General features: G+C 37.6%; 1 pseudogene; it reads left to right on the forward strand.

The window, feature by feature from the left end:
* The first annotated feature begins 1,993 nt into the window (after window positions 1–1,993).
* Window positions 1,994–5,364, forward strand: LOC110755551 (leucine--tRNA ligase, cytoplasmic pseudogene; annotated as a pseudogene).
* Window positions 5,365–12,763: the final 7,399 nt, after the last annotated feature.

The following is a 12,763-nucleotide window of genomic DNA, read 5'->3' on the forward strand; positions in this document are numbered from 1 at the left end:
ATGCCAAATGTTGACACATTTGATGAACTAGTGGGTGAGTTTGGGAGTCAAAATATTCGAGATGGGTGTGAAGATATATGGATTGAATGATGCTCTTGTAATTTATGAAATTATTTATGCCCTAAACAGCACTACTGTATGAAATTAATTTTGTAATAAATTGTAATGTGTTTTCTTCACTTTCATTATGCAGGTTTTGGACACAAAACAATCAGTACATAAAATACTGGTTCAGTATTATAAAACGACGGTCCTTATAAAACTGTGAAAAACAGACGTCTGTTGTCATAAAATTGTCAATAAAAAACGACGTTTTGGAGCATTCAACGACGGCATTGAATTTACCGACGTCTAAAAGCGAACTAAAAGTGAAAAAAGACGACGTTATTGTGAAACTGTTATTAACGATATCATGTCGGAGAAGGATAAAGAGCCGACATGTAATTACAAATAACACGACTTCAGTACAATAATACCGACGTCTAAAAGGACAGATATCGAACCTGAACGTTACAAAAGACGACGTCTTGGATGGATTAGACGACTATTATTTTACTAAAGACGACGTATAAATAGAGAAACACGGCTGTCTTTTACATGATCACGACGTTGTATATCACATACTACGTCGTTTATAGAAATAAATATGTCGTAAGTCATGAGCCTAACATATTTTCCACGTCGGTTATGTAAATATATAAGACGTAGTAAATATTAATAACGTCGTATTTTATTTATTTAAAGACGTAGTATATAAATACACACGACTGTGTTTGTATAAAATAGGTCGTCTATTCTTCTAAATGAAAATTTTTTGGTTCATTTTTCAGTATACAGACGTCGGTTGTTTTTGTAAATGACGTTGTTTATAACAACAACGACGGTGATTTACCTTAACCGCTATTTCCACGTCAATATTAATGGAAAAACTGAAGAACAATACTATTTCACGACGGTTATATAAATATATTCGACGTCGTATGATTTAATAACGTCATATTTTATTTATTTAAAGACGTAGTGTTTTCTTTTACACGACGAATGTTGTATAAAATAAGTCGTCTATTCTTCTCCATGACAATTTTTTGGTTCATTTTTCAGTGTACAGACGTCGGTTTTTTTTGTAAATGACGTTATTTGTTACAACAACGACGGTGATTTACCCTAACCGCTATTTCCACGTCAATATTAATGGAAAAAACGAAGTGGCATTACTATTGCACGACGGTTATATAAATACATTGGACGTCGTATGATTTAATAACGTCATATTTTATTTATTTAAAGACGTATTGTATTCTTTTACACGACGGAGGTTGTATAAAATAGGTCGTCTATTCTTCTCCAAGACAATTTTTTGGTTCATTTTTCAGTATATAGACGTCGGTTGTTTTTTTGTTAATGACGTTGTTTGTTATAACAACGACGGTGATTTTGCGTCGTGGTTTTACTTTGCAAAAGACGTCGATCGATTTTACGACGGTTTGAAAACCAAATTCACGACGGTGAATTCCCGTCGTCTTTTGCCTTTTTTGTAGTAGTGTTTTAAGGTAGGTAAGAATAAGAACCTGAAATCACGTCCAATTTGGGGTTTTTCTCTTGCAAGAATTAATTGCGTGCTTAACACGGCACGGCTGCTGGAGTTGAAGAAACCGTAAATTTCGCTCCTTGTCTTTCGTTGAACCGTAAAATAATGGCTACCACTTCGCCCCAATTTTCTTGCAAAAGGTATGTAAGCTTCCTGCTTGCCTTCTTTCCTTCCTCTTGCTCCCTTTTATTATTATTATTATTATTTTTAAATGTTAAAATATTAAATATTGAGATCGATAAATATTGTTTCTTTTTTTCTTTTTCTGGTTAAATGGAAAAAACACGAGAAGCATAAGAATGCTATATTGAGACCTATAGCTACCAGAAGCATAAGAATGCTAAAACACTAGATACTTGGTTAAATGTGTATATATACACACATATACATTGCTAATAGAAATCATCATTGTTTGCAGTTTCTGCAAGAATACTGAAATGGCAGCCGAAGATGCTAAGAGCTTCGTAAGGAGAGACACACTCAGAAAGATTGAACAAAAGATTCAAAATTTGTGGAAAGAACATGATGTTTACAGGGCCGAATCTCGTCAAAAGCCTCCTGAGCCAGGGGAGAAGTTCTTTGGGAACTTCCCGTTCCCTTACATGAATGGTTTTTTGCATCTTGGACATGCATTCTCACTCTCAAAGCTAGAGTTTTCTGCACGTTATCATAGATTAAGAGGTGCCAATGTCCTCTTGCCTTTTGGTTTCCACGGAACTGGAATGCCCATCAAAGCCTCAGCCGATAAAATCGCACAAGAGATCCAACAGTTTGGACATCCACCAGTCTTTCCTAGCAACAAAGAGGAGCAAGGGAACCATCAGGAAGCTGAAGATGCAAATTCAGGTGCACCTACAGATAATAAGTTCAAGGGAAAGAAGTCCAAGACTACATCAAAGTCAAGTGGACAAGCATACCAGTGGGAAATCATGCGCAGTCTTGGCCTCTCTGACAATGAGATAACCAAATTCTGCGAAGCATCTGAGTGGTTGAACTTCTTCCCTCCAATGTTAATGGAAGACCTCAAGGCTTTTGGCTTGGGATGTGACTGGAGCCGATCCTTTATTACTACAGACAGAAACCCATATTTTGATAAGTTTGTGGGGTGGCAGATGAGGAAATTGAAAGACATGGATAAGGTTGTGAAAGCGAAACGTTACGCGATCTACTCTCCATTGGATGGGCAGCCATGTGCAGATCATGATAGGGCAACTGGTGAAGGAGTTCAGCCCCAAGAATACACGATCATCAAAATGGAGGTGGTGGCACCTTTTCCTTCTAAGTTGGGAGTGTTGGAGGGGAGGAAAGTGTTCCTTGCTGCTGCAACATTGAGACCCGAGACCATGTATGGGCAAACAAATGCATGGGTATTGCCGAATGGGAGGTATGGAGCCTTTGAAGTTAATGAAACAGATGTGTTTATTCTTACGCAGAGAGCAGCACTTAATCTTGCCTATCAGGGGTTCTCTAAGGTACCTGAGAAAACTTCTTGCTTGATTGAGCTCACTGGTTACGATTTGATTGGCCTTCCATTGAAGTCACCACTTGCACGCCATCAGATTATTTATGCCCTTCCTATGTTGACCATCATAACAGACAAAGGTACTGGGATTGTGACCAGTGTACCTGGGGATGCTCCTGATGATTATATGGCCCTGCATGATTTAAAATCGAAACCGGCTTTTAGGGAAAAATATGGTGTGAAAGATGGATGGGTCATGCCGTTTGAGATTATTCCAATCATCAATATTCCAGAATTTGGAGATAAGGCTGCGGAGAAGGTCTGTGGGGATCTCAAGATCAAAAGCCAGAATGAGAAAGAGAAACTAGCAGAAGCCAAGAGGTTGACATACTTGAAAGGGTTTACAGAAGGAACACTGCTCGTGGGAGAATTCGCTGGAAGGAGAGTGCAGGAGGCAAAACCGTGGATAAGGAGCAAACTAATGGAGGCAGGTAGTGCAATCATGTATAGTGAACCTGAGAAGCTTGTAGTGTCACGGTCGGGTGATGAATGTGTTGTGGCTCAAACAGAACAATGGTACATCCCGTATGGTGAAGAAGAATGGAAAAAATTGGCTGAGGAGTGCTTATCCAGCATGGACTTGTATTCTGACGTGACACGGCATGGATTTGAACACACATTGAGTTGGTTGAATCAATGGGCATGTTCACGTTCTTTTGGGCTTGGAACACGTATTCCCTGGGATGAAAAATACTTGGTGGAGTCGTTGTCTGATTCAACCATTTACATGGCTTATTACACCATTGCTCACCTGTTACACAATGGAGACATGTATGGAGATTCCAGAACATCTGGGGTTACACCTGAACAAATGACCAATGAGGTATGGGATTTTATCTTTTGTGATGGCCCTTTTCCAAAATCATCTGACATATCATCATCAATTCTGAATAAGATGAAGCAGGAGTTTGAATATTGGTATCCATTTGATCTTCGAGTTTCTGGAAAGGATCTCATCCAGAATCATTTAACATTCTGCATTTACAACCACACGGCAATTATGCCCAAGAAGCACTGGCCTCGTGGGTTTAGATGTAATGGGCACCTCATGCTCAATGGTATGAAGATGGCCAAGTCCACAGGGAATTTTATGACATTGCGCCAGGCTATTGAGGAATATTCTGCAGATGCAACACGATTTGCTTTGGCTGATTCTGGAGATGGTGTTGATGATGCAAATTTTGTATTTGATACTGCAAATACTGCCATCTTAAAACTCACTAAAGAGATTGCATGGATGGAAGAAATTTTGAATGCAGACTCTTGGAGAACAGGTTCTCCATCTACTTTTGCGGACCGGGTATTTTTGAATGAAATAAATATCGCTGTGAAAATGACTGAGCAGAATTACCAGGCTTGCATGTTCCGAGACGCCCTTACGACTGGCTTTTATGGTCTTCAAACTGCCAGGGATTGGTACAAGCTTTCATGTGGTGCTGAGGACATGAATCGAGATTTGATGTGGCATTTTATGGATGTAGAGACGCGCATGGTTGCTCCAATCTGTCCACACTATGCTGAATATGTGTGGAGGGAGCTTTTGAAGAAGGGTGGGTTTGTGGTAAATGCAGGTTGGCCTGCAGCTGATGCTCCAGATCCAATCCTCCAGAGTGCCAATAAGTATTTGAAAGACTTGATTGATGTAATGAGGAAGAAGCTTGAAAAGTACAAGTCAAATTTAGATAAAGTTGATAAGAATGGTGCTCCAATTACATCTTTGGTACAAGGCAAGAAGCTAATAGGCCTGATATATGTGAAGGAGCAATTTGATGAGTGGAAAGCAGAGTGCCTGAGGATACTCCAGAATAACTTCAACATAGAGACTTGTACTTTTGCTCCGGACAGGGTGATATTGGAGGCATTGCAAAGTAGTTCTCTCGGACAGGCCAATGGTTTAAGACAAATCCAGAATCTTTGCATGCCTTTCGTGAAGTTGAAGAAGAAGGACGCAGTTCAACTTGGAGCTCAGGCCTTAGATTTGAAGTTACCATTTGGAGAGGTTCAGGTACTTGAAGAGAACATAGACTTGATTAAGAAACAACTCGTGCTTGAAGAGGTACAAGTTTTGTCTGCTACCAATCCTGATGATCGTGCAAAAGTTGGTCCTCATGTTAAACAGTTAGAGCAGAATCCTCCATTCCCTGGAAGCCCAACTACGATCTTCTTGACCCGATAATTGTAATCCTTTTGGCACATATCTGGAACTTTTATCAGATTATTTTACTTAGCATCTTAAGTTAGTTGGATCTTATTTGAAGAATTCATAATTCAGTTTTCTTACTCTTTTTTTCGTGTCGTTTGCTGTTATGGTGTTCAGTAGTGGTGTTAGGAACCAAGTATTGTCTTTCTGGAGAAGACACAAAGTTAGGAACGAACTAAGTGATAGATATGGTTGCCTGAAATTTTTTCTAACAAAACTGAAGAAAAATAAAGGTAACACCAGAAAATCCTAACTTGGTGCTACCAAGGTAACGGGTAACAACCACTTTTCAGGTTTCATGTGGAAATAAGGAATATATAACTGAATCAAATGTGTCTCCATTTTCTCTTGATCGAAAAGAGAAACTATGAGGCAAATTTTTCTGATATTTCATTTGTTTGTAGGCTCCAGGAAATTCTTCCAGCAGAACTCCTTCATGATGGTACTTTGGTTTCGGCTTCAATTTAACATTGGGATTGGAAGACAATTCCAATCGCCACGAAAAAAGACTAAATAAACATCCATGTGACTCGAAAAACTCCATTCTAGAAAACATAAGAAAGAAAAATAAACTAAGGGGCAGACTTACTGAACTGTCGTTATGAAAGAATGACAAAGTAAGCAAGCAATAAAGAAAAATAAAGGATTTTAAGGATCTACCAAATTTAAGTAGCTATAAGAGAGATTAGAAGCCTATAGAAGGAACAAATGCATTTGGATCATATCTAGTTAAGCTAAGCTATAAGCCATAGGAATCCACGGTTGAACTTTAAATTTGTAGAGAAACCCATATGTTATATTATACAAAGTGCACACACACACACACACACACAAAACTTACTCAAAAGGGAAAATGCATTTTCATTAAATCAATGAGCTTTCAAGTTGCACTATGTTTTCTATTAGCATTTGCCAGTAATGTACCTAATTCTTTTATTCTTGTATCACCAACATACAAATTATTGTCAAAACACACACACACACACACTGTGACACCATAATAGACCCTTTTAAACTAAAAGTGCCATTTTGCGTCATCAAACTAAGGATTTTGTGTTACAAAGAAAATTTTGCGCATTTTTCTAGCCCTAGGATGTTTCCAGCACGTTTCAGATGTGTTAAAGAAGTTTTTTTGGTCATTGGTTGAAGTTAAATGCCAGAAAATAGCAACATAGCTAAGTAGGTTCTTATTTTGGTCAAAATCAAAATTTCTGCCTAATGTCTTTTTTGTTGTTTTTCAGGTCAATCTGAAGCCACCGACATGTTTAGAATGGTTATTATGATGATTTGGACCAGGTTTGGGGATCTCAGGTGGCCTACATTATATTTTAGGACGATTTGAAGCTCAAAAAAGGACCTAAAACCCAAAAAACCCAGCTGCTGTTTTGCCCAGAAATTTGAAGTTTTTTCGTCACCAAAGGTTTTTAGCGACGGATGTTCATCAAATTTTTCGTTGCTAAACATTTTCTGCAACGGTGTTCTTCAGATTTTTCGTCACGTCACTAAAAGTCAAATTTCCAGATCAACTTCAGACCAAATGTCATCATGATCAGAGACATCTAGGAGTTATTTCAGGTCCGTTGACATTCCAAGAAGCAAGTTGTGGGTGTTTGAGTTCTTCTCGTTGTCTATGCTGAGATGCTAATTGAATGAGCTGACAGCTAACTGAAGTGTCCCTGGATCAGACTTCATGTGCGTTGTTTGGTTTCAATTCAAGTTGTGTTAAGGTACCTGATTTTTTGTATTTCCCCGATCCTGGTTATGCCTTGGGCTCTGGCCAATTGCTTATTAAAATGTATGAGTTGGTTTATGGTTACAGGTTTCTAGACTTATATATACAATTTGTCTAGTTTCTTTTTCTATAAAATGTAATTTTTATTGATACAGAGACATGGAAGACTGATTAAGCTCCATTTCTAAAGCTGCTAGTCAAGGATGCTTTTACAAGCAGAGCTCGAACTTGAAGATGTTGGTCAAGATCATGCACGCAAAACTGTGAGTTGATGCGTCAGAATCATATTATTCCTTGCTTGTATAACTCTGTTTTGACAGTCTCTTACGTGAAACCATGCCTTGTGGATAATGCCACATCAAAAGGATGAGTTTACTTCATTTGCAGGACACAACTGTTTGTAAAGCCTTGACTTATTGATGTTACCCTTTTTAGGCTACTAATTTGTTATTTGTTGCTTGACTTCCTTAGGTAGACCTTTCCAACTCAGGGAAGTGATGAGATCTTCATCTAGATTGCTGTGTTCGTCTTCCTTATGTTATGTTATATTTCAGGTACTTTTATCAGGTTCTTATTTACTCGATATTCACACACTTTCTTCATTGCAAAAGAGTTAACATTGGCTGTTAAGTGTGTATTGACTTCTATTAACCTATGCGCAAACGCTTTGCTACTATTGATGCCGGGATGGGGATGAATCACTAGGGTGGGGCTGAATCACTAGGGTGTCAAGACCATGAGGTGGAGTAATGATGTATATACTTATCAAAAGGACAATGCAATAATGTAAATTATCATTTTTTGGGAGTCTATCAGAAAATTTGTTCAAGGTGCTCCGAATTATCAATAGTATTAGTAATGTACTTTGCAAAGGAAGAAAATTCCTTTTCTATGGCATGTCAAAAATATTGTTTCATGTAGATGCTGGACAGTGGTTTGGTTTCAAAGTTGCTGCTGTATGTCATTGTTTATAACCTACTTTACTGGATTTCTGTTTGGATTTGAAGGGGATTGTAAATGCACTCAGGCGAGGTCAATTGGAGTTGGAAGTTAAAGATGATATAATTTAGACTACTGTATTTGACTAATTCTCAGAGTCTGCTCCCGATTTTGTTATTTTGACTCTATGTACAGATGGCTAAATTTTTTATGTGAAATTCTCTCCGGTGTTGATATTTGTTCCAGTGCATAATTTCCCATCGATTGTTTGATAGGGTGGATTTAAAATTCCTATAAATTGTTCGAAGGCAGAGTGCTTGAGGATACTCCAAAATGACTTCAACATACATAGAGACTCGTACTTTTGGTCCGGACAGGGTGATATTGGATGCATTGCAGAATTGTTCTCTCGGACAGGCTAAAGGTTTAAGACAAGCCCAGAATCTTTGCATGTCTTTCGTGAAGTCAAAGAAGAATGGGGCAGTTCAACTTGGAGCTGAGGCCTTAGATTTGAAGTTACCATATGAAGAGATTGAGGTACCTCAAGAGAACTTAGACTTGATTAAGGGACAACTCGATGTTTGAAGAGGTACAAGTTTTGTCTGCTACCAACCCTGATGATCATGCTATAGTTGGTCCTCAATTCCCTGGTAATTATAATCCTTTTGGCACATATCTGGAATTTTTATCAGATTATTTTACTTAGCATCTTAAGTTAGTTGGCATCTTATTTGAAGGATTCATAATTCAGTGTTTGTTTTCTTTTCTTATTTTGTCATGTCGTTTGGTGTTATGGTAGTCAAATAGTGGTGTTAGGAACTAAGTATTTTCTATCTAGAGGAGACACAAAGTTAGGAACCAACTAAGCCATAGATAAGGTTGCTTGAAATGTTTTCTATCTTTAAATCAGAGTTCAACTCAGAATTTCTTCGATTCGATTCCGCCCCTACTTCAATTAAAGCTAGATTACAAGGTCATTCTTTGATATGTTCATCACAACTCTCTTTGGCTCTTTCAATTCTTTTTATCTTTTAATTTCCTCTCTTTTGGATATGCATCTATCTATGAGGTGCTACCCTAGTAAAATATAAAGCGAGATCAGACCTTCTTGGCCTCCACTGCTAATTTAGATAAGGTGAGAATTAGATGTCTGGTTGATAAACAAAGATAATGCTTGTGACATGTTCTGTGGCTGTGGGCAGAAGGCAAAACTTAGCATCTTAAGTTAGTTGGATCTTATTTGAAGGATTCGTAATTCAGTTTACTTTTTCTCTTTTTCGTGTCGTTTGTTGTTGTGGTGTTCAGTAGTGGTGTTAGGAACCAAGTGTTGTCTTTTTGGGGATTATAATATTCTGGCATAATAATAATGCTAGTGCTCAATGTTTTGTACCATTTCCTTTTCATTTTAATCATTGATATATGCCACCTTTATAGTGATCCAAACAAGGAGATTTTTTTGTCTTAAGTTTTGTTTTTGGCCTCCAAAAAAGTTGAAAGTGAGCTCAAGCAATCCAATTAGTCGGTGTTAATCCTCATTGAATCAACAACCATTTGAGCTAACTGCCCAGTATTGTGTGTGTGGGTTTCTCTCTCTCAACTATACACTTCAAGAAAACTGCTGCCCTCGCTTATCGCTTAAGCTATAAATAATGCTTCCCTTGTGCCCCTGTACCTTTAATTACACTGGATGATCTGTTTACTTCTTATTCAGTTTCTTACGGAGGGCTGCATCTGTTGAAAAGGAGTATGAAGCTGCTTGTATGGAAGTTCTTCTTGATAATGAAGATAACGATGGCTGGTTGGCAACCCATGGGAAGCCAAAGGCTAAGTTACTTCCGTAAAAAATGTACACATTATATTTTCATATAACCATTGACTCAGACTATCTGTTATCTATCGAAGACAGAAGTTGCGATGCAAGGAGGAAAATTTATCCTCCATTAAAAAGTTTAGAAATCAGCAAGAATAAGGCTGTGAAGTTGGTGCGTTCGCATGTTGGAGGGGAAGATGATAAGACGATATTCCTGACATGGCTCACTATGAAGAAGCTGACAATATTGAAATAGATCCTGTAAGTATTTTATATTTTAGGTACTTTGATCAGGTTCTTATTTACTCGATATGCACACACTTTCTTCATTGCAAAAGAGTTAACATTGGCTGTTAAGTGTGTATTGACTTCCATTGACCTATGCGCAAACGCTTCGCTACTATTGATGCCGGGATGGGGATGAATCACTGGGGTGTCAAGACCATGAGGTGGAGTAATGATGTATATACTTATCAAAAGGACAATGCAATAATGTAAATTATCATTTTTTTTTGAGAGTTTATCAGAAAATTTGTTCAAGGTGTTTCGAATTACCAATAGTAATGTACTTTGCAAAGGAAGAAAATTCCTTTTCTATGGCATGTCAAAAATATTGTTTCATGTTTTTAGGACTGATGTAGATGCTGGACAGTGGTTTGGTTTCAAAGTTGCTGCTGTATGTCATTGTTTATAACCTACTTTAATGGATTTCTGTTTGGATTTGCAGGGGATTGTAAATGCACTCAGGCAAGGTCGATTGGAGTTGGAAGTTAAAGATGATATAATTGAGACTACTGTATTTGACTAATTCTCAAAGTCTGCTCCCGATTTCGTTATGTTTGACTCTATGTACAGATGGCTAAATTGTTTATGTAAAATTCTCCCGGTGTTGATATTTGTTCCAGTGCATAATTTCCCATCTATTGTTTCATAGGGTGGATTTAAAATTCCTATATATTGGTCGAAGGCAGAATGCTTGAGGATACTCCAGAATAACTTCAACATAGAGACTCGGTACTTTTGGTCCGGACAGGGTGAATTGTTCTCTCGGACAGGCTAAAGGTTTAAGACAAGCCCAGAATCTTTGCATGTCTTTCGTGAAGTCGAAGAAGAATGGGGCAGTTCAACTTGGAGCTCAGGCCTTAGATTTGAAGTTACCATTTGAAGAGATTGAGGTACCTCAAGAGAACTTAGACTTGATTAAGAGACAACTCGATGTTTGAAGAGGTACAAGTTTTGTCTGCTGCTAACCCTGATGATCATACTAAGAGCATCTCCCCGCCAAAAGGGCAAGGGCAAGGGCAAGGGCAAGGGCAATTCCTATTCATTTTCTATTTTTTACACTTAAACCATTAATTTTGATAAGATTTTTGGATAAAATTTTTAGTTGCCACGTGTCACTATTTATTATAAAATTCTCATCTCAAATTTTAAATAAAATTTTCGGATAAGATTTTCGGTTGCCACGTGTCCATATTTATTATAAAATTTTCGAGTGAGATTTTCAGTTTCCACGTGTCCATATTTATTATAAAATGCACATCTTACTCATCATATAATTGAAATATCTACTCACTCATCATACAATTGAAATACTCTCAGTTCTCATAGTCCGACACAATTGAGTACAATGACGACTCAATCATTGGCGGAGGCGGTTCCATTGGATCACGACGTGGGGGAGTATTTTTCCTTCTGAGGACATAATAGTGCCATTATTTCCGACACAGAACGCACCACTGGAACCAACTGCGGGCATTGTTCACTTGAGGAGCTATGTGTAATGGTTTTCCTCTTTTTTTGTTTTGCCTTCAATAATCTATTAAAAAAATGAAATTGGAAATGAAAGAAATATTATAAAAAAATGACATTAAATTGAATAAAACGGCAATTAATATTTTTTTACCTCGTCGCTAAGATTTTGACCGCTTCAAACTCCGGCTTCGATGGAAGAGGCCATTTGTATTTTTACACAAATGGAATTTTGTAGTAGACAATTTGGTGTGGAAAATGAAAAATATTGGAAGGAGATGAATTTGTATGAAGATTTGGTGTGGAAAGTGAATAATATTGGTTGGTATTTATAGAAAAAATTTCCATAATTTTTTGATATTTTTTAGCCAAAAATTGGATGGCTGTTGGATTGGATAAGATTTTTGGATCGAAGACTCCAAGAGAAGCCACTTGGCTTGTAGCCGTTGCTTTATGGCAGTTGTGGATCAGCGCTAACGTCAGCGGCTGAAATTCAAATTTTTTTTATTGTTGGTGTGTGGAATGCACACACCAATAGTATTTATAAATAATTAAAAAAAAATCCCTCGCTGACGTCAATAGCCTTCGAGCTAGAGCCCAGGCAATTCTTGCCCGGGCTAGACCTTGGGTGCTGGAGGTGTTTTTTGGGCTCGGGCCCCCCCTTGCATGCCCTTCCCCCCCCCCCCCCCCCCCCCCCCCCTTTGCGGTGTAGGTGCTCTAAAGTTGGTCCTCCTCATGTTGAACAGATAAAGCAGAATCCTCCATTCCCTGGTACTACCTATAAGAGATATTTAGTCATATACCCATTTTTAGCACTAAAACTATAAATAAACCTTACATTATTTAATTTCTATAAACAAACCCAAAAAGAACCCAAAAAATGACAGCTGACCCTATTGACTTTAATTTGAATTATTAAATTACTTTAATACCCTATTGAATGTTTTGGGCTTTTTTTATGAGATTTTGGGGTTGTGTTTGTTTTAAGAAATCAATGACAGTTTTGTAATTTAAAAAAAGTTAAAAGCCTTTTTGTTATGTTGTAAATGGGCTTTGGGTGTGTTTCTAAAGTCCATTTTATATAAGGTTTTTTTTATAATTTGGACTCTTATATTGGGTATAATAGTGAATCTCCCTAATTATAATCCTTTTGGCACATATCTGGAATTTTTATCAGATTATTTTACTTAGCTTCTTAAGTTAGTGGCATCTTATTTGAA

Source organism: Prunus avium, chromosome 2 (assembly GCF_965620075.1).
Source record: "Prunus avium chromosome 2, drPruAviu1.hap1.1, whole genome shotgun sequence".
Lineage (NCBI taxonomy): Eukaryota > Viridiplantae > Streptophyta > Magnoliopsida > Rosales > Rosaceae > Prunus > Prunus avium.